This window comes from Lathyrus oleraceus, chromosome 6 (genome assembly GCF_024323335.1).
Source record: "Lathyrus oleraceus cultivar Zhongwan6 chromosome 6, CAAS_Psat_ZW6_1.0, whole genome shotgun sequence".
Taxonomy (NCBI): domain Eukaryota; kingdom Viridiplantae; phylum Streptophyta; class Magnoliopsida; order Fabales; family Fabaceae; genus Lathyrus; species Lathyrus oleraceus.
Window position 1 is genome coordinate 404,857,959 of NC_066584.1, and position 24,425 is coordinate 404,882,383.

The following is a 24,425-nucleotide window of genomic DNA, read 5'->3' on the forward strand; positions in this document are numbered from 1 at the left end:
CCTCCATATATACAACATTAATATATGATTCTTTGATCAACAATATACAACAACATATTCATGATTTAGTAAAATTACAACAACAATATACAACATATATACAACAACAGCATACAACAACAACATTCCATACATATATGTACAACAATATACAACCTAGCTATATGATTCTTTGATCAACAATGAATTGACACAATTCATCCTTGATTTCATCCAAATTTGCTCTTGAGTAAGTTTTGTATTCCTCAAAGTACTACAATTAAGAGAATAAAACATATTCATGATTTAGTAACAAATTAGATGAAATATCCGATAATATTAAAATAAACCCTAAGTTATTATTCCATACCATTTTTGGGATGTCTATACGATTCAACGCAATGATGTCTCTCATAAATCTCATTACAAAAAATCCGCAATCGACCGAATTATTTTGCTGAGGACACTACACAGAAAAACAAACAATATATATATAGTTAATTTCTTACAAACACTATTATAAGCAAAAAAACAAACACTATTATAAGCAAAAATAAGATACTTAATATATACCTGAACTCTGATCCAGGTAATGTCCTTCCTATTGCGGTATTTCTTTTTCAATCTAAATTTTATTATTGCCCTAACAAAATAAAAACGTATCTTGAGATCAATCTGACATACATAATTAAATATACAAATACACACGAATATTTAGGGGAATTTCACTTACGCGTCAACCGTCTTCTTCATATTCGGATATTTACTCCAATCACCCGATAAAGAATCGAGATAATACACTATTAGTCTCGAAAGATCCATAGCAACCAACACCTAGTGACCACTGTAAAATAAAACAAAAATTTAGATAATTGAAAATTTTCTACGTAAAAGATATACATAAATTAGAATGAAATTATTAGAAAGAAAATCTAACCCGTTGCCAGAATTAAACGGTAAAAAATACAAACTGGGTGTAGTATTATCGCCGGCCGCCATGAATCTATCGACTAGATCATTCTTTACGGATGTTGGATTATTCGTTATTAACGTTGCATTGATACGGGAAGCAGCAATAAAATTGAAACGGTTACACAATTCAGTTCCCCGCATCAATGTTACATACATATACCTTAAATAGAAACATAATAAACATTAGACTACTCATTGAAATGTGTAAATAAATTGTTCAACTAAGTAAATTATAGATTGATCGGAGTACCATATGTATGTATGAATGACAGCGATGCCCAATTCGGTGTGTTCAAAAAGTTGTTGGAAGTCCTCCTTTCCAATTATTTCGAAATGAGCAGCTCCGAAAACACCTTCATCAAAATCTATAGTACGAATGGCCCCATGCATAATATCGGACTCCTCCACCATTTTCTCAAGACGCATCATAATTTGAGATTTTGTCCCGGACGTCGTTGGAATATCCTTAGCAGCGCTTTTCAACTCTCGACCGGGAACCTAAAAATTCATATAAAATAAATCATGACTTTTTGTGATGCAACAGAATCGTTGCGTATATAATTCAATGGGTATATATATTTGTACCTCTTTTTGAGATGCAACCGACTCGATGCGTCTTGAAATCCCTTTACCAACTTTATGTGTGAGTCTTGTAGGAGTCTAACATTACCATATAATTGATTAAATATCATAATTGTAGCTGAATTGAAATGTGAATACTAAATATTCATAATCATTTAGAACATATATACCTCGGCATCAGGGAAAATTAGATCTGACGGCCAACCAACAAAGGATCCGACTGCATCTCGCATCAACGTTGTCTCTGAAACAACGTCAGGTAATGGTAGACGGGCGTCCGTATCTAATACGAGGTCAACCGAAACTTTCATAAATCCCACCGGGAGGGGATTATGGTGAAGTAATTCACCTGAAGTATTGTGCACTTTTCCCTTGCCAACCATGCGATAAGTTGGTGACGATAGATACAGCTGACAAGGTGAAATGCCCTAAACCAATAATAAATGTTATTGTTAACTTGTATATGTGTCAAGTAAAAAAGTGCTATTTTAATTTCATAATAACATATATAATTACCTCGGGAAATTTCGGTTGATGATTGATACTAGCTCGGTCACTAGTATCTTTTGCCTCAGAAGCGCACCTTTCCTCTCTATACCTTGCATTCTCGTTTTGCAGTTGGAGTACTTGTGCCCTTAACTCCGCCAAGGTCTCCATCACCTCTTTGTTGGTAGGATTTTTTGTTTTGTTTTTTTATAAAATGACGACGGAGTCACACCAAAACCCTTACCCCTCACACGACCGGAATACTCAGGAACATTTAGTACTCGACTAAGTACGCTCCTGCAATCCTGGACCTCGGTTGAAGGTACGGTTTGGGATAAAGTCTCCTGAAATATTATTAGAGGAGATTAAAAATGAATTATATGTCTAACAAAATTTTCGATATAATTAAAGAAATAATGTTACATATACTTACACATTCGTCATAAACATTTTGGACCGCTTCAACGACAGCCCCATCCTTCCCAACCCGAGCAGCCTTCCATAATACGTGCTCCGGAAGAGATGTTGCGTCACTTTTCTCCTCGGCTAGCTACACATTGAATTAGATTATAAGATCATCAATTATAACATATTGTGACAATGTATAAGCTCATAGCATTTGAATATACTCACAATTCTTTGTTGTAACCGTGCATAACCCGTACGCCCTTTTTTGTACGGATACGCGGGTTTTGATGCCCTTTTCCTATTTTTGTCGCTTACTTCCTGGATAAAAAAGTTTAAGGCATATTAGAACCAAGTAACTTAACAATTGTATAATACCATAATTAATAGACATTACATGGAATTTTTCGTTTCTTCGTTTGGCGACAAAGTTATCCCATTCATCGGCTGAAATAATCTCGGCATACTTCATTGGCCGTTCTCCTTCAACAAATTTTCCTTCCTCATCCTTGAGAAATTTGTTGCACAAAAAGGATCGAAATCCTCGGAGTCTTTTTCCGGCCAATTGAATACAATATTTTTGCCGGCTTTCATCGATGTGAAAGGATCTCTAAAAAACATACAAATGGAGTGTGTTATTATAAAGTAATATTATAACAATATATGGTTAACAAATAGTCAACAAAAAAAACATATAACAATATATGGTAAGTACCTGTATCTCCGACCATATTTTTTCCTTGCCAACATTCAAGTCCGGACTTCTCCAATTATCACATGTAATCGGAATATGTTGGCGAACAAGGAAACCAATGTAACTTGCCAACATTGAACCGTTAGGCTCAATTAGTTGGTCTTCAGCACTCCAATGTACTTCAAATTTTACACCCTTGTCTCTTGCACGAATGATTGACTTCATAACAGTCAATCCTCGTTTGATTTCTTTTTCAACATTATTACGTGATTCATTCGCGGCATGGGTATCGTCTTGGTTAGCCATTTTATCTGTAATATAGAAATGATTCAATAAGACCCAAGTAAGACAATGATTCAATACGTGAACACATTCATATACCTTCCATTTCTCTCATGTTACAACAATCTAAACTCTTTTTTTTTATCATTATTGAATACAAACTCACACACACCTACTGCATGCAAAAGACCAATGCAAACTTATGGTGTTTGGAACATGAACAAACTTGCATCCATAATCATCAAACTTCCAAGCACAAGCTCAAACACACTTCAAATATATCAGTTTTCAATCAGAAATAAAAAACCCAGTCTGCCCTAAACAACATTAATCAACATAATGCACAAAATGAAAAACTAAGTTTAGAAAATGCCCTAATCAAACACATGAAGAAAGTGAACGGTAACGATGGAGAAAAGAAATACCTTAAAGGTGACGGTAACGATGGAGAAGAAAGTGAACAGTGACGGTGGAAGAGGATAACGCAGTGAACGTGAACGGTGAGGGAGGGAGAACGAACGGCGACGATGACGGTGAGGGAGGGAGAACGAACGGAGGACGAGAGTAATCGCAGTAGAGAGTAATCGCAGTTGAGAAAAAACCCAGTTACGTAAACGAAATAACTTATAGAGAGGGAAAATAAAGAGACATGCAGTATATGTTATAATTTTAATGTTTACTAAAGGGGACCTTAGAGGGCGCTTTTTTAAAAAAAGCGCCCTCTAAAGGGGGCCTAAGAGGGCGCTTCTGAAAGCGCTCTCTAAGGCTTTCCAAAAGCGCCTTCTAAACTGGAAATGTACATGGACTTAGAGAGCGCTTTTTCAAAAGCGCCCTCTAAGGGTAACCTTAGAGGGCGCTTTCACAAAAGCGCCCTCTATTGTTGTCCCTCCATTTTTTTTTGGCTTCACTTTAGAGGGCGCTTTGTTACAAAAGCGCCCTCTAAAGGGGGCCTAAGAGGGCGCTTCTAAAAGCGCTCTCTAAGGCTTTCCAAAAGCGCCTTATAAACTGGAAATGTACATGGACATAGAGAGCGCTTTTTTAGAAGCGCCCTCTAAGGTTACCCTTAGAGGGCGCTTTCAATAAAGCGTCCTCTATTGGTGTCCCTCCATTTCCTCATTATTTTTTCGCTTCACTTTAGAGTGCGCTTTGTTACAAAAGCGCCCTCTAAAGTGCGCTGTCTATTCTAGTAGTATGCTCCTTATTTTTTCTCTTCACTTTAGAGTGCGCTTTTGTAATAAAGCGCCCTCTAAGGGGCGCTGTCTATTCAAGTTTTTGGCGTAGTGTGGTAAGTTTAAAAGTCTCAAAGCTTTGATGTCCATCGTCGATAACACGTTGGAGAAATTATCGTCGTGAGGGCGTGACGAAGTGGAAGAAGTGGAAAAATAGTTACCACTCAATGTGGGTTACAAAATGATAACATCTTGAAAAACACTTAAGCGCACTAGTATGAACCTGAAGAGCTGAACATGGAGAAAATGCAACGAGCCCCTAGTGGTCATAACCGTCGTCGACAGTTATCTTGTCAATAGAATAAATAGCACACTTATACATTGAATCAAAAGTCGTAAAATTTCATACATATTCTCCATACAACTATAGTACCTGAGTCATAGAGCGAAACAGTTGCGCGAGAAACATGTATGCGTCTGCGTCCACCCTTTTTTAATCTTTCTTGTCTCCTTAAACAGAACATTTACTGTTTTCTTTGCTTTAGTTAATGTTATTTACTGCATTTCTACCTTATCATTTATTACTACTTGACTTCATTTAAAGTCTTTTTGTCACACTACATTCAGTTCACACGCATGTGTGTTTGTGCAAGTTGTTTGCACAAATAGCTTTGGAGATTTTCCGAGTTACTCTCACTGAATTTCATACTTGTGATTGTTTACCAAAACAAACCGATAAACAGATAAAGCTTTTATTTTAAATTAAAAAAATATATTGTATATAAACAAAAATAAGATATTCATGACAATTATTGTATTCATTTGTTAAATTTAATAAATAATATTTGTTTTATTAAAAATTAAAGATGTTAAAAAATTTGAAAATTATTTTTATTATTAATTGAAATTACACTAATGACTATTTTAAGAATCTCTGAGGCACTCTTTAAGAATCTTAAAAACTAAGTTTTTATAAAAGTTTGTACCATAAATGCCTTGCAAATTGAACTATGATTAAAATCAAACTAGATAACAATTAGAAGTATCAAAATATCTTTTAATATACTTAAAACTTAACTGAATATCATAATTGGAGGTGCGAGGAATCGAACCCCGTGCCTCTCGCATGCAAAGCGAGCGCTCTACCATATGAGCTACACCCCCTTGATTTTAAGTAAAGGGATTGGGTGACCAAACAACATGGTGTAAAAGACTTGGTATGTTTATAAATCTCGAAGCTTTGATGTGCATCATCGATAACACGTTCGAGCAGTTATCGTCGAGAGGGCGTGACGAAGTGGAAGAATTGGAAAAGCAGTTACCACTCAACATGGGTTACAAAGAGATAACATCTTGAAAAAAACTTAAGCGCACTAGTAGGATCCTGAAGAACTGAACGTGGAGAAAATGCAACGAGCCCCTAGTGGTCAAAACCGCCGTCGACAGTTATCTTTTCAATAGAATAAAGAGCAGACTCATACATTGAATCAAAAGTCATAAAATTTCATACATATTCTCCATACAACTATAGTACTTGAGTCATAAAGCGAAACAATTGAGCGAGAAACATGTATGCTTCTACGTCCACCTTTTTTAAATCTTTTTTGTCTCCTTGAATAGAACATGTACTCTTTTCTTTGCTTTATTTAACGTTATTTATTGCATTTTTACCTTATCATTTATTACAACTTGACTTCATTCAAAGTCTTTTTGTCACACTACATTCAGTTCACACGCATGTGTGTTTGTGCAAGTTGTTTGCACAAATAGCTTTAGAGAGTTTCCAAGTTACTCTCACTGAATTTCATACTTGTGATTGTTTACCAAAAACACCGATAAACATATAAAGCTTTTATTTTAAATTAAAAAATATCTTGTATATAAACAAAAATAAGATATTCATCACAGTTATCGTCGTCATCTGTTAAATTTAATAAATAATATGTATTTTATTAAAAATTAAAGATTTTAAAAATTTTAAAAATAAATTTTATTGTTAATTAAAACTACATTATTGACTATTTTAAGAATCTCAGGGGCATTCTTTAAGAATCTTAAAAACTAAGTTTTTATAAAAGTTTAAACAATAAATTCATTGAAAATTGAACTATTTAACATTTAAAAAAAGTAATTTCTTAATATATAATCCTTAAAGAGTGCCCGGGTGGTATTTGTTAGCAAAACATTTAAAATTAGACGTTGGTTAAAATCAAACTAGATAATAATTAGAAGTATTAAAATATATTTTAATATAATTAAAACTTAAATGAATATTAATTGGAAGTGCGGGGAATCGAACCCCGTGCCTCTTGCATGCGAAGCGAGCGCTCTACCATATGAGCTACACCCCCTTGATTTTAACCAAAGGGATTGGGTGACCAAACAACATAGTATAAAAGACTTGGTAAGTTTAAAAGTCTCAAAGCTTTGATGTCCATCGTCGATAACACGTTGGAGAAATTATCGTCGTGAGGGCGTGACGAAGTGGAAAAATAGTTACCACTCAATGTGGGTTACAAAATGATAACATCTTGAAAAACACTTAAGCGCACTAGTATGAACCTGAAGAGCTGAACATGGAGAAAATGCAACGAGCCCCTAGTGGTCATAACCGTCATCGACAGTTATCTTGTCAATAGAATAAATAGCACACTTATACATTGAATCAAAAGTCGTAAAATTTCATACATATTCTCCTTACAACTATAGTACCCGAGTCATAGAGCGAAACAGTTGCGCGAGAGACATGTATGCGTCTGCGTCCACCCTTTTTTAATCTTTTTTGTCTCCTTAAACAGAACATTTACTGTTTTCTTTGCTTTAGTTAACGTTATTTAATGCATTTCTACCTTATCATTTATTACTACTTGATTTCATTTAAAGTCTTTTTGTCACACTACATTCAGTTCACACGCATGTGTGTTTGTGCAAGTTGTTTGCACAAATAGCTTTGGAGATTTTCCGAGTTACTCTCACTGAATTTCATACTTGTGATTGTTTACCAAAACAAACCGATAAACAGATAAAGCTTTTATTTTAAATTGAAAAAATATATTGTATATAAACAAATATAAGATATTCATGACAATTATTGTATTCATTTGTTAAATTTAATAAATAATATTTGTTTTATTAAAAATTAAAGATGTTAAAAAATTTGAAAATTATTTTTATTATTAATTGAAATTACACTAATGACTATTTTAAGAATCTCTGAGGCACTCTTTAAGAATCTTAAAAACTAAGTTTTTATAAAAGTTTGTACCATAAATGCCTTGCAAATTGAACTATGATTAAAATCAAACTAGATAACAATTAGAAGTATCAAAATATCTTTTAATATACTTAAAACTTAACTGAATATTATAATTGGAGGTGCGGGGAATCGAACCCCGTGCCTCTCGCATGCAAAGCGAGCGCTCTACCATATGAGCTACACCCCCTTGATTTTAAGTAAAGGGATTGGGTGACCAAACAACATGGTGTAAAAGACTTGGTATGTTTATAAATCTCGAAGCTTTGATGTGCATCGTCGATAACACGTTCGAGCAGTTATCGTCGATAACACGTTCGAGCAGTTATCGTCGATAACACGTTCGAGCAGTTATCGTCGAGAGGGCGTGACGAAGTGGAAGAATTGGAAAAGCAGTTACCACTCAACATGGGTTACAAAGAGATAACATCTTGAAAAAAACTTAAGCGCACTAGTAGGATCCTGAAGAACTGAACGTGGAGAAAATGCAACGAGCCCCTAGTGGTCAAAACCGCCGTCGACAGTTATCTTTTCAATAGAATAAAGAGCAGACTCATACATTGAATCAAAAGTCATAAAATTTCATACATATTCTCCATACAACTATAGTACTTGAGTCATAAAGTGAAACAATTGAGCGAGAAACATGTATGCTTCTACGTCCACCTTTTTTAAATCTTTTTTGTCTCCTTGAATAGAACATGTACTCTTTTCTTTGCTTTATTTAACGTTATTTATTGCATTTTTACCTTATCATTTATTACAACTTGACTTCATTCAAAGTCTTTTTGTCACACTACATTCAGTTCACACGCATGTGTGTTTGTGCAAGTTGTTTGCACAAATAGCTTTAGAGAGTTTCCAAGTTACTCTCACTGAATTTCATACTTGTGATTGTTTACCAAAAACACCGATAAACATATAAAGCTTTTATTTTAAATTAAAAAATATCTTGTATATAAACAAAAATAAGATATTCATCACAGTTATCGTCGTCATCTGTTAAATTTAATAAATAATATGTATTTTATTAAAAATTAAAGATTTTAAAAATTTTAAAAATAAATTTTATTGTTAATTAAAACTACATTATTGACTATTTTAAGAATCTCAGGGGCATTCTTTAAGAATCTTAAAAACTAAGTTTTTATAAAAGTTTAAACAATAAATTCATTGAAAATTGAACTATTTAACATTTAAAAAAAGTAATTTCTTAATATATAATCCTTAAAGAGTGCCCGGGTGGTATTTGTTAGCAAAACATTTAAAATTAGACGTTGGTTAAAATCAAACTAGATAATAATTAGAAGTATTAAAATATATTTTAATACAATTAAAACTTAAATGAATATTAATTGGAAGTGCGGGGAATCGAACCCCGTGCCTCTCGCATGCGAAGCGAGCGCTCTACCATATGAGCTACACCCCCTTGATTTTAACCAAAGGGATTGGGTGACCAAACAACATAGTATAAAAGACTTGGTAAGTTTAAAAGTCTCAAAGCTTTGATGTCCATCGTCGATAACACGTTGGAGAAATTATCGTCGTGAGGGCGTGACGAAGTGGAAGAAGTGGAAAAATAGTTACCACTCAATGTGGGTTACAAAATAATAACATCTTGAAAAACACTTACGCGCACTAGTATGAACCTGAAGAGCTGAACGTGGAGAAAATGCAACGAGCCCCTAGTGGTCATAACCGTCATCGACAGTTATCTTGTCAATAGAATAAATAGCACACTTATACATTGTGTAACACCTCAAAATTTGCCCTCCTCTCTTGGGACTAGCATTAACATTGTACATATCATTTTAGGTCATTAGGCATTGCATATCATGTGGTTACATTGTGCAAGCTATCTTCCCAAGTCTTGGTCAGAGGATGAGGAAGTCAAAGTGCAGCCTAGGGTTTATTGACTGATCATGGGCCATCTGAGGATTGGACTGTAAATTAAGGTTTCATGATTCTCAATGGATGTTGGTCTTCATCTTGATTGCAATGATACATCATCATCATCATGGTTGGTTATCATCAAAAGAATCAAGTGTTGAAGCAGATTCCTTGAGATTAGGGTTTTGACCACTGGTCAACCCTAATCAGTTGTATTGGGCCAATCAGGGCATAATCAGGAGATGAGGTTTATGATGGATATGGGGTTCATTATGTGATTATTTTGTGCTTATTGAGGCTAGGGTTTCACTCTTGAGCCATTTCAGTTGAAGATTGGAGCTCAGATTGATCTATGCATTGCCAGATTCATCTATCAGATGAAAAGTCAACTGTGGTCAACTGTACATGATCTGATGGATTTGGAGGTGGAAATGAGTTGGATACACTTCATTCATGTTGGAACAAGTGTTATTTGACATCTCAAGGCTTAAGAATGAAGAAAATCAAGTCAGGACAAAAACTGCAAAAAATAGAAAGTGACCTGTAATTGAAGTTTCCAAAAATGGAAAGTTTTTGACCTCAAAGCCACGTGTCCAAGGAAGCTTCAAATGAAAATTTGTTCAACATGAAAGTTGTAGATCTTGTTATCACCTTTCCAAAAAGTCCAAGAACTTGAAAATCCCATGTATGGTTGGAAAATTGGGGCTCAGTGAAATTCAAAAATGACCCATAATCAGGAGGCCATAATTTCCACATGGTTTGTCCAAATTGCAAGTTCTTTATATGCACAAACTCCATTTGACATGTACTTTCATGGTGCATAATTGGATTTTCTCAAAAGTGGCCAGTGCAAAAAGTCAAATTTCAACTGGACAGTTAAAATGGACCAAGGGCAAAATTGTCCAACTTGTGAAATAATTGGAATTTTGAGTGGGGATTTTTGCTACACCTCATAAATGGCATTTGAAACCTGTTGGAATCATCATTTCATGGCTAAGGCTTGTGGTTTGGAATTTGACTTGTAGAATGAAAGTGCAAAAATTGGACAAAGTGCAATTACATAGTGAAAATGAGAATGGCATATCCAATGAAGGTGAAACAAGTGGCAACAGCTCACACATGGCATTTGAAAGTTGTGTGAGCTGTCAAAGAGGTGGCAATGAGCTGGCATGTGAAATTCCAATTTTGCCCTTACTTGAAATTAACCATTTTCACTAACAAATGCAATTTGGTTAATTAGCATGGTTAATCATGGTTTAAGCACACATATATATTTCTAATCACACAATAATCCTAACAGAAAATCATTTCACCAAAAACCAGATCTGAAAACTCTCCAATTCTCTCAATTTCCTCAAGAACACAAAACCTTCAACTTCATCAAACTTCATCAATTGTTGATCAATCTTCGAGTTTCTTTTTGATTTGAACTCCTCTCATCATCATCTCCAACTGTTTGTGAAGATTGGAAGGCAAGGAGTGTGGAATCGTGACTGTACAAGGATTCATCATCAATGGCAAATCGTGATTATGAGCACTAGGAGTGGAATCAAGCAAATCTGAACGCATCATTCACCTTCCTGAGGATTATGCTACATCTGTTTGAAGCCAAAACACACGAATCCATCCAATTCCAGCGCTGCAATTTCCAGGTGAGTGAATTTCGAATTTCATAAAATGCTTGATGGTTATATGCGTTTTAAAGTTCATCTCATGTGGAGTTCAGTGATGTGTTTAGTTTATGAAATAGATGACTATAGCTCAGGAAATCTGGATTTAAAGATGCGATGTGAAACCCTAATTTCATCGATTTGCAAGATTTAGGAACTTTTAGATGAAATTAAGTTGATATTCGAGATCCTCGTGCTTAGACGAGTCCAACGGCTATCCATTTGTTCATTTTGGTTAGGATTCATGGATCATGTGTTCATAGGATTTCTGGAATTTTCCTGGGCAAAACGATGAAGATTAGTGTGTTAGATCTTCAAATCCGTTTGAAAATTTGAATCAGGCGTTTCCCGCTCCCGCCTCACATAATTACAAGTCTGCCATTACTAAATTTCAATTAATTCATAAAAATTCTAAAAAATTCATAAAGACTTTAAAAAATTCATAAAAAATCATAAAAAATCAGAAAAATGTGGAAATTTTTGTGTTGACTTTGTTGTTGACTGTAGGATTTATTTGACTCATTTTTGAAGGTTGTGCATGGTAGGAATTTTGTTTGACCTAGGCTTGTTTCACATGTACTCATTTTTGATACATTCTACCAAATCCAATGTGAAATGCTCATAGTGTGAAATAAATTCTTGAAAATTTTTGTGATGATTGTGGACTGATCAATGTTTATTTACATGTAAATTTCATGAATTTTTGATACCTGGCCATTGAGATGTGAATTTTTGAACTTAGGTGTGACAATGTGTGTCACACCTCATTATGTCAACTTTCTGGATTTTTTTTGAGTGACCTATACTTGTTGGAATGACATGAAATTTTGCATGATGTTTGATTAACATGTTAAGATGCTATGTGAATTTTTGTGGAATTTTATGTGGCATTTTCGAATTGATTGCTATTTTTCATTTCTGGTAGTTGAATTTGCAAGTTCATGTGACATATGTTGGAAGATTTAATGTGAAATGCTCATATGGTATTGAATGGCCATGAAATTTGGTATGAATGTTGTAGACACATGATAGAACATCCCTGTTTTGGTCCCATCCATTTCTTTATTGTTTTCATTGAGTTGTGAATTTTTGAAGTGGAAGCATGTGTTGATGTTGTGATTTGGAGCATGTAATTGTGTCTGTTTTTGTTGATTTTCATTGACATAGTTCCCTTGGTCCAATTGAGCTAAAATTTGGTGTGCCATACCTTGAATAGACCCTGTTTAGGTGTAAATTATTTGAGAATTTTTGAGAATTGTTTTGATATGGAATTGAATGCAATAGTTCTGTTTGGATGTTTGGTGTTCCATTTGAGCTAGTTTGGATTGTTTTGTGCATGGAATGAATATAATGAATGATATGGACATGGGATTAATTGTGTTGGCTTTTGTTTGACATTAATTTGAGTTTGGTTAGAGATACCTTGTTGTTTAGGAATTTTTGTCACCTTTGGACCCTAGGCTTGGCCTAGTGGTCTAGTTGCTAACATTTGATTGATTTTTCAGGATAAAAAGGTGCAATGTATATGGAGAATGATCCAAGTCAATTTAATTGATGTTGTTTGATGTTTGTACACTAACACAACTTTGTTTTGTAGGTTGTGAAGTTTGGGCTTGAGCTCATAGCTTGCCTTTGTTGTGCATTAGTTTGTATAGTCTGACTGATTAATACTTGCTGTTTATTTTGGTATGTCTGAGTACTAACTGTGTTTGACTGTTTCCAGGTACTTTTAGTTGCTCAGTTCCTTGTGAACTTTTGCTTTGCTTTGCTTAAGCAACTTGCATTGAGGTATAACTTCCTAACTTCATGTAGTCTGGAGACCCGGTCTGTTATTTGACCGGGCAAATAAATGTCTGAAGTCCTCCTTAAGAGGCGATGATTGTGATTGTTTAATTTTGTGCCTAAGCAGGTAAAGTCCTTAATCAAGGCAATTGGTGGAAGGTAGGGATATGCAATCTGTCCCCCGCTATTCTGTGAGTCTTCTCCTTGCTCCCATTACATGGTTGTAGCATTGAGATTACAAGCCCAAGATCCGTGCAGTGCACATTGTGTCAGAGTCTCTGAGTATAGAAGGGTTCCCCCATTCTGGACCCATGCTCATTTGTCAGAAGCTCTCCCTGGTTAGGGATAAGAGCTGTGAGGTCTCATCCTCACTTCATCCTTTCATCTGCTTCACCTTAGCCTCGTAATGGCAAGGTTAAGAGCAAACCCAGCCCGTACAGACGACTCGCTTCGGCAGTCAAACCTATTGATTGAACCCCCTTGTTTGGCTATAGTGCGTGCTATGTGGATATCTGATTGACATGCTTGTTTGAGATGCTTGTTCTCATTTGATGTATGCTTATATTCTGTATGCTTGTGTGCTTGCTTCTTTCCTGGATAGGAGTAGTTTGCTTATGCAAGTAGGATAGCAAACTGAACTTAGGGATGACTGTGCATGACAACATCTAGGCTCGAGTCGTAGTCTCCCTAGTGTTGTGTCTCCCTGGTTTCTGGCTAGTAATGCAGTCCCTTTCAGGGGAACTACATCGCCCTGATCCTCGTTCCAGACGAGGTATGTAGGCAGGTGGTCGTGCGAGACCACTCCGGGCAACCTTTTTCTTTTTTGCGTGTGTTTACTTGTTATCTGATTGTGTTTTGGCTCGGATGCCGACGTAAGTCCAATGATTGGCTGTCGGGCTCCACGTTTGCCCTTTTGAGTGTGTTTTGGTTCGGATGCCGACGTAATTCCATCCAGTGGTTGTCGGGCTCCATGTTTGCCACCCTTGCTTGTTTGTATGTTTTGTGTTGTTTGGCGTGCGTAAGCCGAACTACAGTGGCTCTGATTCTCATGTCCAGATGAGATATGTAGGCATAGGATGCGATGTCCTATCGAGCTCCCTTCTCCTAACCCCACCTGCGTTCCCTTGTGTGTGTGTGTGATGTTTAGCAACCTATTCTTTATTTTAGAACGTGGATCCCGTCGAGTACGACGGACGTGAGGGGTGCTAATACCTTCCCCTTGCGTAACTGACTCCCTTACCCTGTCTCTTTGGTCGCGAGACCATGTTCTTTCCAGGTTTCTCTGAGCGTTTCCTTTCCCTATTTTGGGATAAATAACGTGCAGTGGCGGCTCTGTGTGTGTGTTTTTATTTGAGTCTCGCCGGTTGTTTTTTCGCAGATGCGACAGCAGGCGACTCTGCTGGGGACAACCGATGTAGACCTATGCTGGTCCATCGTCCCTAAGCGAGTCTTTCCTAGCGTTTTAGGATTAGTTTGGTTTGCTTATTGTGTGTTATTTATTGCATTTATTATGCTAACCACTGTGTATATATTTGCATTAATGTCTGCATGCATCATACTATCATGTTGTTGCCGTCCTCTGTGCAGGTGGTTCCTCTGTTTGGGGTGGGTGTTCTGAGTGGGGCTAAAACCCAGGCCCGAGTATACACCTAGGACTAGTGTGGTCTCATGTCGCCTCTTTCGTGTTAGGTTAACATGTGCCTGGCGGCGTGATGTACCACAAGCCGGACGAGGTTCATTTGATAGTGCTTTCCTCTGTGGAGTATCCACTTTGGCTTAGTTACTTCATCTGAGCTGTTGACTCTGGTGACCGATCATTTCCCGGATCTTTGGCTTAGACGATCTCAGGAGAGCTGCAATGGCACACCCGAAAGGGCAAACCCATTGAGTATCTCTGCCCGATTGTCGAGACTATTGTCCGCCTTAGGATGACCTGTTTAGAATTTACCTGTGAGGGGAGGGAGATTCTTTCAGATGCATGTTCAGATGGTGACTCAGATGGTGACTTTTTGTTCCGTGGGTCTTATTTATAAGTTGGATTTATGGCCGTTTATTTCAGAGACGCCGGAGTGCTGTCCGTGATTTATCAGTGGGGATCCGTTTATTTCAGGATTCCCCGGGCCGAGATATTTATCAGTGGGGATCCGTTTATTTCAGGATTCCCCGGGCCGATTCAGATGGTCGCGAATGTCTACTCAGAGATTGATGATGATGATGATGATGTATCTTTCTTCCGTTTATTTCGGAACCCGTGGGTCAGATTTGTGATTGTACACTCCTCAGATGGTTGTGATCAGTTCAGAGACCAGATTCAGTGCAGATGATCAGATGGCTTGGAGGATGGCAACGCATTGCATTCATTCATCAGCATCATTACATTTTGCATTAATTGCATCTAACACATGTTTATCCATATGCAGGGACATTTTTGATTGATATCCTGGTTGAGAGACTTCCTGCTCAGATATGAGGACCGGCCTGAAAGACAACATTGCATATAGTTTCTTCGATCCAGATATTGGTGTGCTTAAGGAGATGATAGCATTGATTACTCCCGACCATGTGGGGATGTTCAGAGAGGCATACGGTAGTATCCTGAAGATGGTTTTCAGACTCACTGACAGTGATAGGAGTGCCGTTCATACTCTTCTCCAGTTCTATGACCCGGGGTTGAGGTGCTTTGTATTTCCAGACTATCTGTTGGGACCTCTGATGGAGGATTATGTTAGCATCCTGGGTATTCAGATCCGTGATCAGATTCCTTTCCACGTCACTAGATCAGAGCCAGATGTCCTTGGAATTTCACGTGCTCTTTATTTGAGTCCGGAAATGGTCAAGGAGGGTTTGAAGGAAAAGGGGAAGTTACCGGGATTTCATTTGAGTTTCTTGGAAGCTAATGCCAAGGAACATGCTGCTTTGGGTAACTGGAAGACGGTGTGTGCATTGATTGCTGTGAGCATTTATGGGATTGTTCTGTTTCCTAATCAGAAGAATTTTGTGGACCATAATGCTATCAAATTGTTCATGCAGAGAAACCCTATTCCTACTCTGGTCGGAGATGTTTACTACTCGGTGCATAATAGGAATGAGAAGAGGCGTGGTGGTTTGATCAGATGCTGTTCTCAGTTGCTTTTCAAATGGTTTATGGGGTATTTGCCTTCTCGAGGTGCCTTTGTTCAGATTGATCCCAGTGTCAAGTGGTCCTTCAGGTTGATGGGTTTGCGGGCTGATGATATTGCTTGGACTCATAATGGTTTGGCTGGAAGAGATTTTATATGCAGTTGCGGGAGTTTACCTAATGTGCCTTTGGTGGGAGTTCAGGGTTGCATTAATTACAACCCAACGCTTCTCAGGAGACAGATGGGGTTTGCTGTAGAGGGTTCTCCTCTCGGACGAGAGATTCAGGAGTCCTTCTATTTCCCGATTGATGGTAATCATACCAAGCTGAGGCAGGTATTGGATGAGTGGCGAGACATTCAGAGGAAGGGTAAGGTTCCATTTGGCAAAGTCAACAGTCGGTATTTTCCTTTGTTCGAGGATTGGTTGCGGAAGAGGATTGAGGCTACATTTCTACCATTTCCTGGAGGTGATCCTGTGTGTCCCATGATTGAGGGTCCAAGTGCTTCTGTCAGCATGGAGGAATTCCTTGAGATGAAGAGAGCCAGAGATCAGTTACTTGCCGAGAAAGCTGAATTGGAGAGAAGTGTTGCTCGGTTTCAGGCAGCTAATCAAGAGATCAAAGTGAAGATGGAAGATCAAGACAAGCGACATGCCTTGGAGGCCAAGCGCTTTGAGATGGATACTGCCTATTATGGGAAGATAAGCCAAGCCTTGGCGTCATCCAACAGGGAGCATGACATCACTAAGGATAAGCTGTTCAGAGCATCAAAGGTGATTGAAGATGAGAAGAGAAGGCAAATCTTGGTGAAGGATCAGAGGGACGACAGAGTCAAGGGTCTCATTGCTGAGTGGGAGACAAAGCTGAAGGTCAAAGAGTCAGAGAATCTGAGGATCACCGCTGAGAGGGATCATTACATGGCTGAAAGAGACCACTACTTCAGGCAGATGAAGATTCATCAGAAAGAAGTGGGGAGACTGCAGCAGGAGAACACCGAGCTCAGGTTCGCCGCAGAGTTCGTGAGGATGGAAGATGAGATAGGGCCATCTGTGGGACCCTCATCGAGCTAGATCTTTCATTTGTGTTTTGGATTACCGTCAGGCTTGTTGACGGAATTCACTTGCTTGTATTTCTTTCCTATTCTGGAGGATTGTATTTGACTTTATTTGACTTGATGTATGACTATGGCACTGATTGTGCCCTATTTGGTTATGTTATGGTGATTTTTCATTCAGTGATTGGTTTTCAAGCTTTATTTGCTTTACTGTATGCACTCGCACAAGCACACACATGGTTGGGGGTATCATGCTGAATCACATATCTCCGATCTGCACGATAAAATCAGATGCTGAATATCAGAATATTGATGCCGGATTATTATCTGTCTCAATGATGCCAAGATCGAGAGACAAAGTGTCCTTCATATGGATAGACACTGCATTCATGCATTGATCATAATAACTTGTGTTTTATTTTGCAGGTAACTGTTACTAACGTGCTTGTTTGCTACAGGAATCATTGCTCGCGCTCGTAGAGTCATCCCTTTGCACTCAACACGCCCTCACAGATATTATACCAGAAGGAATACACCCAGACTCATGGAGCTTCCCAGTGCAGATATGCTTGAGCTAAAAGATAAAATGAATGAGTTGATCAACATAATGCAAGGCTTTGCAGTTGGTCAGAAGGCTCTGGCAGACAAGGTTGAAAAGCTCGAGCGGGCTTCTGCAGCAAACAGTGGGGTTAACCTGGATGGAGTCTCCAACCAGGGGCAAGGGTCTCGAGACGGCGGAAAGAGGACGACTGTGGGTCTCGTGAACAATACTGGCGGTCTTGGTGGTGCTGGTGGCCAACCGGGTCAGAATCAGAAGGACAATTTTGTGCCTCCGTTCTATGGGTTCGATGAAGATCAGGAGGAGGACAGGGAGGCTGACCAGTTCTCGATGCAGAACGAACCGTTTGTGCCGTATAATGCTCCACCTCAGAACAAGGAAATTCAGCTGCTGGCTGAGAAGATTAAGGTGCTCGAGAGCTATGCCACTCCTGGGGTGGTGAACATGTCGAATATGGGGCTGGTAGATGGGATTGTGATCCCACAGAAGTTCAAGGCGCCCAGTTTTGACAAATATAACGGGAGTTCTTGCCCAGAGACGCACTTACAAGCTTTTGTCCGCAAGATCTCTGCGTACACGGCAGATCAGAAGTTGTGGATGTACTTCTTCCAGGACAGCCTGTCCGGAGGCTCCTTGGAATGGTACACTAAGCTGAAATCTTCTGATATAAAGAGTTGGCAGGATCTGGGTGACGCGTTCTTTAAGCAGTACCAGTTCAACGCTGACATGGCTCCGAGCCGTACCCAGCTGCAGGGTATGTCTCAGAAGCATAATGAGGGATTCAAGGAGTATGCTCAGCGGTGGAGAGAACTGGCTGCAAGGGTGCAACCTCCGCTTGTGGATCGTGAGATGTCTGACTTGTTCATGGGGACCCTGCAGGGGCCGTTTGCAGAAAGAATGGTGGGTTGCCCTGTCACCAATTTCTCTGACATTGTGGTGGCAGGAGAAAGAATTGAAAGTTGGTTAAAGCTGGGTAAGATCCAGGGTACCGCTTCTGCGTCTTCTTCCGGTTCAAAGAAACCGTTTGGTAACAATGGGGGTCAGAGGAAAAAAGAGGGCGATACCAGCACCGTGTATACGCAGCGTGGACCCAGTAGGGACCGTTACTTTCAGCACACTACTGCGGTAACAATCCCTGCTGAGCCGCAATCCGCACCGCAACAACAGCAGCAACAGCAACAGAGACAACAACCCTTTCAGCAGAGACAGCAAAGGGCTGGTTATCAAGTTCGGGGCAGAGCACAGGACAGACAATTTGATAGGCCTCCGGTGACCTATGCTTTCTTGTTCAAGAAGCTGCAGGATTTGGGCCTAGTGCAAACCAGAACTCTGGCACCTTTGAGACCTGATCAAAGGCCAGCCAGCTATGACGAGAACGCGAAGTGTGAATTCCACTCAGGTGCGCCTGGGCATAATATTGAGAACTGTAAAGCTTTTAAGCACACAGTTCAAGATTTAGTGGATTCAAAGGCAATCAATTTTGCTCCATCTCCCAATGTCAATGCGAATCCCATGCCTGCGCATGGTCAGAGGGGGGTGAATGCAATCTCCGAGGAGAATAGAGTTGGGTTGTCTGATGTTGATCAGCTGAGGACGCCTCTGACTGAGGTCAAGAGGCAGTTGTTAAAGAATGGGGTTTATCCGGGCTGCGGCTACGAGTGTGCTGAGTGCACTACTTCTGTGAATGGTTGTGAGCTTCTGCGGAAGTGTGTCCAAGGGCTGATGGACGAAGGGGTTATCTTGGTTGAGAGGGCTGACAAGGAAGCGAAGGAAGAGGTCTCCACCATAACCATTTATTACGACCCGGTGGATTTGTCTAACCTTGTGGAGGAGGCTCCAGTTACCATCATGGTACCTGGGCCGATTCCCTATGACAAGGATGATGTCGTGCCGTGGCATTATGGTGGGGAGGTGTACTATAATGGGGAGAAGTGGGAAGAGCAATCTGCAAGTGAAACCACCGTGCTAAAGGTGGATAATGCCGGTCCCAGCGGTTTCACTCGCAGCGGTAGGCTGTTTGCTCCTGATGCATTGAGAAGAGGGGAGGAAGAAAAAGATAAAAAAGAAAAGGCCGAGGCTTTAGCCAGGGCAAAAGGGAAGGCTGTGGTTGAGAATGGAGCTACTCCTGTGATGACACCGGCGCCTGCGGGGTCGGAAAATAAATTTGATGATGAAGCTGAAGAATTCCTCAGAATAATCAAAAAGTCGGAGTATAAACTGGTTGATCACTTGCAGCAAACTCCGTCCAAGATCTCAATTCTTTCATTATTGCTGAGCTCAGAGGGGCATAGGGAGGCCTTATTGAAAATTTTGAAGAAGGCGTATGTTCCTCAGGAGATCACCATCAATCAGCTGGAGACGGTCGTATCCAATGTGCATGCTAGCCATGGGTTAGGCTTTACGGATATGGACCTGACAGTGGACGGAAGGAACCATAATCGGGCGCTACACATAGCAATGGAATGCAAGGGAGCCGTGCTTTCGCATGTGCTGGTTGATACCGGCTCCTCCTTGAATGTGTTGCCAAAGAAGGCCTTGGCTAAACTGAACTGTGACGGGCTGATTTTGACCCCGACTGATCTGATTGTGCGGGCATTTGATGGGTCAAAAAGGGCTGTATTTGGAGAGGTGGAACTGCCGGTAAAGATTGGCCCTGAGGTGTTTAAGTCCACGTTCTATGTCATGGACATCCTGTAACACCCCGATAATAATATGTATTTATTTAAATTAAATTAATAATATGTTTATTAATTTAATTAGAATATTTGAATTATTATTATTATTTTGGAATAATAATTATTGGGATAATTATTTAGTGGAATAATATTATTGGAGTATATAAGTTGGAATAATAAAAAGTCCCAATTTTTTGGAAAAAGGTTTTCACGTGAAAAGGGAAAAGAGGCAGAAAGGGCAAAAAGAGAACCAGAGAACGAAGGTTGAAGGAAGGAGAAGCTTGGAGCTCAGAGGTTGCCGGATTAACTCAGGTAAGGGGGGTTTATCATCGATTAACGGGTATTATGGGATGATATGTACTGGGTAGTAATAGACCATTGTTTTACCTCTGATTGGATGATATATGTTGAATTTGTGAACTGTTGAGATGAACGAAAATTTGGAATATAATTGACGAAATTCGTAGGAATTAGAGGTAGAAAGGTTAGAAATTTGTGAAATCGAAAGTGTATGATTCGTGTTAGATGATATGAATGAATTGTGTGTGAAATCTGGACTGTAGAAGGTTGAATTGGATAGGTCTCGTAGCAGAGAAAGCCATTGCAGATCTGAGAGCTCTGGTCTCTGGTCATACGCGTATGGCACTAGGCAATACGCGTATGAGGTGTCGGTACGCGTATGGGGGGAAGCCTTACGCGTATGAGTGGAAAAGATGGCATTTTGAACGTGAATTGGTCTCTGTTGGTACGCGTAATGGGAAGTTGTTACGTGTAGCGTACGCGTATGGGGTAGGTGGTACGCGTATGAGTTGGGCGAGGAAATGCGCAATACGCGTAAGAGAGTAGGCATTACGCGTATGGAGTTGGCCAGGTTTGGGCAATACGCGTATGGCATGGACAGTACGCGTATGGGCAGAGTTGGGATTTTCCTGAACTGTTGTTGTGCAGTTTTTGGTTGTTTAGGCTGAGTGACGTACTTAGCTGAGATATAATGTTGTAGGGATCATTTCCCGTTGTTTTGAGTGGTATAGGTATTAGTAGAGCGGGCTAATACTGTGGTTGATTAGGTGGCATGATATGATGTGCTTTTGTGATTAGTTATGTTGATAATGTGTGATGGTATACATGATGATGTGAATGTATACGTTTGTGAATAGACTGTATTATGGCTTAGAGTGTGAGCATGTGTCTATTCTTGATTGTTGTTGATGTTGCATTGCTAGGTGATTAGCATGCATGTTGTGGCCCATTTGGGGTGGTAGCTAATTCCCATGGTGAGGAATTAGTGAGTATATCATTTGATTGTTGTTGTTGATGTTTGCATGCTAGGTGGTTAGCGTGCATTTCATGGCCCATTTGGGGTGGTAGCTAATTCCCATGGTGAGGAATTAGTGAGTGAGTCACTATGTCTCAAATGAGTGGGACTAGTGAGCTTGGTAGCCGTGCCTGGATTTGGACGGTGAGGTTGAACTATATGTTCACAACATAGTCGGTACCGCATGCATAGCGTCTCATTGCATAATGAATGTATGGCATATAATATGAATGGATGTATTCCAGTATTATATGTGTGTTGTGTGTTATTTTGTTAATGTTGAATGTGATTGAGATGTTACCGTTAAATATGATGCTGGATGCTTGAATGGATATTGCTGTCGCTGAATGCGTAGTCTGATTAGGGTGAATTAATGTGTTAATTACTTGGCATTACATATTGTTCTATAATGCTTATTATATTGATTGAGGAACTCACCCTTACGCCTATTTTTCAGGTAACGAGAAATGAGTTGAGTAGAAGCTAATGCTTGGAGTCTAGAGTAGTTTCTTATGGGTCATGCTCTGATAGATGTAACATCGGGAGGGGATGTTTTAATTAATTTGATTTCTGTTGTTGAATGATTGACATGTATTGTGTACATGTTTTACATTGATGTTGAATTGATTCCGCTGCGAATTATGCAAAGAACCTTATTTTGATTAAATAAATGAGCATGACAGGATATTTTAATGATTTTTGTGAAATGATTGTGTGACACCCTTCGGGGCATAATTACTCTGATGAATATATTGTTATTTTAATTATAATAATTTGGGGTATTTAGAAGGGTGTTACATTAGTGGTATCAGAGCATAGTCGGTCGTGTCGAGTCGTAGTTATTCTGTTTCCCCTGTACGGGATAGGTGTTGTGTAACCCTATCGGTACTTATTGTTTTAGCTTGTTGGGTTTTCAGAATAGAGATGGCTGGAAGAGGTAGAGATGATGCTGCGATTGCTGAGGCTCTGGGTATGCTAGCTGGAGTACTTGGAGGGAATCCAAATGTTGTGGGAATGGGAGCTGCTCGTCAGTTGAGTGAGTTCCAGAAGAACAATCCTCCAATGTTCAAAGGAGCATACGATCCAGATGGTGCTCAGAAGTGGTTGAAGGAGATAGAGAGGATCTTCAGAGTAACTGAGTGTGCTGATAACCAGAAGGTCAGGTTCGGTACACATATGCTGTCAGAAGAAGCTGATGATTGGTGGGTTGCTACCCGCACTGAGTTGGAAGCTGCTGGAGATGCTGAGATTACTTGGGCTGTATTCAGAGAGAGATTTCTGAGGAAGTATTTTCCCGAAGATGTCAGAGGAAAGAAAGAGATAGAGTTCTTGGAATTGAAGCAGGGTAACCGGTCTGTTACGGAGTATGCTGCTAAGTTCACAGAGTTGTCTAAGTATTATACTCCCTATGCTGAGGCTGCTGGGGAATTTTCCAAGTGTGTGAAGTTTGAGAACGGGTTGCGTCCCGAGATCAAGCAGGCGATTGGATATCAGAGGATTAGAGTGTTTTCTGATTTGGTTGACTGTTGCAGGATTTTTGAACAGGATTCCAAGGCCAGAGCTGAAAGCTATCAGCAGAGAGTTGATAGGAGAGGCAAGAATCAGATGGATCGTGGAAAACCGTATGCAGCTGGCAAAGGTTTTCAGAGGCAGAGTGGGACGAAGAGGACTAGTGGGGGAGATTCTAGTGCTCCTGTTAAGTGTTACAGAGGTGGTCAGGCTGGACATCGTATCCATGAGTGTACCAGTAATGAGAAGAAGTGTTTCAAATGTGGAAAAGGTGGTCATTTAGCTGCAGATTGCCGGTTGAAGACTGTGACTTGTTTCAACTGTGGAGAGTTGGGTCATATCAGTCCACAGTGTCCTAAGCCGAAGAAAGAGAATCAGTCAGGAGGCAAGGTTTTTGCTTTATCAGGTTCTGAGACTTCTGCAGATGATCGTTTGATCCGAGGTACGTGTTATATTAATGGCTTTCCTCTTGTAGCTATTATTGACACAGGTGCGACTCATTCTTTTATATCTTTGGATTGTGCTGTGAAGCTTAAGTTAGAAATATCTGAGATGTTTGGAAGTATGGTGATTGATACTCCTGCGAAGGGTTCAGTAACTACTACTTCAGTTTGTCTAAGTTGTCCCTTGAGTATTTTCGGTAGAGACTTTGGGATAGACCTTGTGTGTCTTCCACTAGTACAGGTTGATGTTATTCTGGGTATGAACTGGTTGGTGTTTAACCGAGTTTCTATCAACTGTTTTGATAAGACAGTGATATTCCCTGAGATTGAGGAAGGAAAGAGTTTGTTTCTATCAGCAAGGCAGGTGAATGAGGCAGTGGCAGATGGGGCAGAGTTGTTTATGCTGTTAGCGACTTTGGAGGCTAAAGATAAACTGGTGATTGGCGATCTAGCTGTGGTGTGTGATTTTCCTGATGTGTTTCCGGAAGAAGTGAACGAATTGCCGCCAGAGCGTGAAGTTGAGTTCTCGATTGATTTGGTACCTGGTACTAGACCGATATCGATGGCTCCATATCGTATGTCTGCTGT

General features: G+C 39.5%; 4 non-coding genes across 4 annotated transcripts; all 4 read right to left on the reverse strand.

Moving 5' to 3' along the window:
• Positions 1-5,660: 5,660 nt before the first annotated feature.
• Positions 5,661-5,733, reverse strand: TRNAA-UGC (transfer RNA alanine (anticodon UGC)). Its single transcript has one exon. It is a non-coding gene; the product is annotated as a tRNA-Ala (tRNA).
• Positions 5,734-6,847: 1,114 nt separating this feature from the next.
• TRNAA-CGC (transfer RNA alanine (anticodon CGC)) lies at positions 6,848-6,920 on the reverse strand. Its single transcript has one exon. It is a non-coding gene; the product is annotated as a tRNA-Ala (tRNA).
• Positions 6,921-7,939: 1,019 nt separating this feature from the next.
• TRNAA-UGC (transfer RNA alanine (anticodon UGC)) lies at positions 7,940-8,012 on the reverse strand. Its single transcript has one exon. It is a non-coding gene; the product is annotated as a tRNA-Ala (tRNA).
• A 1,166-nt stretch (positions 8,013-9,178) lies between these two features.
• On the reverse strand, positions 9,179-9,251 carry TRNAA-CGC (transfer RNA alanine (anticodon CGC)). Its single transcript has one exon. It is a non-coding gene; the product is annotated as a tRNA-Ala (tRNA).
• Between the last annotated feature and the right edge of the window lie 15,174 nt (positions 9,252-24,425).